The sequence below is a fragment of the Lupinus angustifolius genome, chromosome LG04, assembly GCF_001865875.1.
Source record: "Lupinus angustifolius cultivar Tanjil chromosome LG04, LupAngTanjil_v1.0, whole genome shotgun sequence".
Taxonomy (NCBI): Eukaryota; Viridiplantae; Streptophyta; class Magnoliopsida; order Fabales; family Fabaceae; genus Lupinus; species Lupinus angustifolius.
In genome coordinates this window covers 15,837,596-15,841,605 of record NC_032012.1, presented here as the reverse complement: position 1 = coordinate 15,841,605, position 4,010 = coordinate 15,837,596, and positions in this window count along the sequence as shown.

Genomic DNA, 4,010 nt, shown 5'->3' with positions numbered 1-4,010 from the left:
AAGACCAAGATTGTGTCTTTTGAATGGTTCAAAATATTTTTGAATTCTTCTTTTTTTGCCTTTTTCTATCAATTACTTTTGTGAGTTTAACTTGGCTAAGAGAGAACATTGCAAAAAAAGATACCATTTATTAATCGAAATGTTATTTGAGGAAGGAGAATCACATACATCGATTTCCTACATTCCATGCTTTATTCCTAACAATAAAAAATTAATAGTGATAAATGAGAAAGAAGAAAAAGAAATAAACTATGTAGACTAACTAGAATCCACCATTGCATTCCATCCTCCAACACCTGAGCTTCTTGGCAACCCGAGTGCAACTATCGAAAAGGGCCCTCATCGCTGGACGTATCTCTGTGTCTGGGTACATATGAAATTCCTGCTGGGCCTCTTCGAATGTTGCCAACCAACCATCAGTGAAGTTCCCAAATCCCTCAATGATATTGTGGCAATTTTCTTTCCATTGTCCATTTTCCTTCTCGCATTCTTCGAAACTATCCCGCCAATTGCATTCCCACATTTCCTGATTTTCCTTTAAAAACTCGCATGATTCCTTCAACTCCGTCAATTGATCCATCAGTTGAGCTTCCCGGGCGAGGGCTTCTTCTTGCATCTGCCCTAATGACTTTTTATAGTCATCCTCCTTCGTGTGGGACTGGTCCAACGCCTTCTGATAATCTCTAATAGTGATCGTGGCCTGCTCCAGCTCTGCTCTAGTTATCCTCTCTGCCTCCGTTTTAATCCTCAAGGCTTGTCCCCTAGCTTCAAGTCTCTCCCTCAGATCTATTATTTCCTCTTCCATTTCCCGGTTCTGCCTCATTAGGGCGACTTTACCAGAGCTCGAGCATATGTCGGCATAGTCTCTTTTCAGGCTCCTGATCTCTTCCCTGAGTGTAGAAGCAATAATGCCCGACTTTTCGAGTGCTATGTCTTTCATCTCGTTCTGATCCCTGGACTCTTGTAGTCGGGCTTCTAACAATTTGACATTTGCCTCGAGTACAACCTCCTCTGGAGTGACGCCTCCCTTGACTTGCGGCATGCCTAGCGAAAGTGTGTTAACGCCCTTCATTCTCTCAGCCCTCCAAGATATATACTCGTCAGAATAGAATGTTCTATGTTCACCCAACTCTTTTTGCCCATGCAGATGGATGTCCTTAAGGGCTTTTCTCATGGATTGGACTACCTTTGAAGATGGCCCCTCATCTTTGTACCATAAATAGATGCTCTCGAGTTGTTTATGAGATACAAGAGTAACTCCCCACTTCAGTTGGCCAAGGACCAAGGCAGGTGTAAAGGAGATACACCCCTAGGCCCCATCAATACTAGATTATGGACACGAATACATGAGTTGTTGATGTCGGTCATAGAGGCAACACTTCTCGGCAAAGTTCCTTGGAGTGACCTCTTCAAATAACTCCCTCCATATGATAAGCGGCATATCCTCGACATAAGTATTGAGAAACCTTCTTAACGGATAGCGGGACCCTAACCCATATTTGTGATGTTTGAACCGAGTTAGGATCCAAACTTGCAAGAGTTGAACGCAAAATCGGGTTCGGACCTTGCTAACATTCCGCTGAAGACCTTCTTGATATCTTTGGGATGATAGGAATGTCTCCGCCAGGATAGCAGCCGTAGGGTTAAAACATATTTTTCATATTCTATAAATTCCGGAAAAAAAATAATTAATTACCTGAACATTGCTTTAATTTTATAAAATTATATTTTCTGGAAAATAAAAATATGAAAATAATTTTTTGTTTATTTGGTATTTAAAGTGATTTCTTTAGAACATTCCTCTTATTCTTATTTTAAAATTTGAATTTAATTACAGAAAAATAAAATAAAAAATTTCGTAATTATTCCTTGTTTTAAAATTCGAAAAAATGGATAAAATAATGATACAAGATTATTTTTATCCCTTTTCTCTTAGAAAAATGATTGTGAGCCTTTTAGGGTCCATTTTAATTTAATTCTTTTTAGTTACTTTTATTTATTTATTTTGGATTTTAGGTTAACCTAATTACTTAGATATAGGAATCTTATTAACATTATTTAATACTATTATATTTCTTCCCTACCTGACTGTAATTCTTATTATTTATTGAAATTAAGCATTTTGGGCTTTATCCGGGCTGGACAAAAATTGAGTCTTCACATATTGGTTCGGTTCAGCATTCTAAGAATTTATTGGCACTTATATGAAAGTGTTGATATGGCTGGTTTAAAACTATGAGTAGGGAACCAATTGAAGGTATGAGTACTTTAGGAACTTCTCTCCTACCTCTATTCTTCATTTTTAGTTAAGAGAGATTTTTTCTATGACTTTATTCTCATCAATGTAGCTGCTGTTAAAAACAAACCTCTAATTATTATTAGATGATGTAGCATATCATAGTCCATATTTCTGCATCTTAACTATTCTCTCTAATGGAGGTTGAAAAGTAGTACTAACAAATTGAATTTATACCATCCACCCTAAATCTATCACAAGTGAATGAGTTTTAACATAATCAACAACTCTTTTAAAACTTGTTAATAAGTGATGGACTATGCATCAATCCCACATTTTCTATGTACACTTCAGAGAATGGCCTTATTATATATACAGTTGGTGTGGATATGGATACGAGCTAACTTCCTAGTCATCCCTATTACTATTACCTTTACCATTACTAACAACCGGAAGCACATGTATTATTCCATACAATGTACAACTCTATATACTAGTACTTGTAATTGATTGAAAAAATATATAAGTCAAAAATTTCATAATTAAATGTTTGCTTGACCAATTGTAACGCCCCGAAAATTACTCCAAAAATCTTGCTCAAAAATGGGTATTTTTTTTAATAATCATGCCATATAAAATTTATTTCCTTATATTCGTTTCATTTTTCGGAACATCACCTTAAGTAAGATACAATGCAGAAAATAAAAAACACCATTGCCTAAAGGTAATATAAATATAACTCAATAAAACTTTGAATCATACTTCATTTAATAACGGAAAATAACTGTACGAAATACAAGGCAGAAGAAATATTCACCTAAACTGAAATTACACAAAAGGCTTAGACATCCAGCACATCAAAAAGTACCCTACACAGATCAAAGTCGCAAGGGCTTGTGTAGGTGTATCGATCTCCCTCAATCCTCCATGCCCCCTCCTGGGACATCGAGAAGTGGTAACTCCGAATCCTCGTAGTATAATCCATCTGAACAAAACGCGATCCGAAGACAAACAGAAAGAAAAGGGAGTAAGACATCTAATGAATATTACTCATTGACGGGATGGAATTACATGAAATATCACATCCAGACAAACACGCATAATAAACACAATATATACTTCACATATAAAAATGCACAATGATGAATGACGTTATAATCTCAGATTATGAGGATCAAAGTCCACAATCTCAATGTATGAATGTTATGCTTGTTTCATCCATCCTTTCACCAATATCCTCCCAATATACTATTCAGAAATAACCAAGAGTATAGGTCCAATAACAAGCCGATTTGAACGCATCAAAATTATTCATCGCAAGGATATATGATTGATTTGTTTCGAAGAACTGTCCATTTCAGGACGGTGTCGTATCAAACACTTTCTGGGCATCCCTCTCATCGATCCTGATTGCAAAGAGGGGTTGTCAGAGATCGTCTAGTTTACGATGTGAGAACTGTCTGATCCAACAGAATACCTCATCCAGGAATACAAGGGACTCGTCTCACCTAGACTCACCCTCAAGAATTTGCTGACGAACCACCGCCATCGTCGTCCCTCTCAACATCTCGGGGCTCGTTCATCTCCCATAAATTTCCTTTCCACTACTTTATTATCCATAATGAGTATGCACTCTAACCGAGGTTAGTCGATTAAATCTTTTAATCATTATTTTATATGATCGGCCCAACCTAAGACATCTCCCAAAGGAATGCTTCATGTGGGACCCAATCTTACATCATCACGTAAAAGAGGAATAACATCCTTACCACTA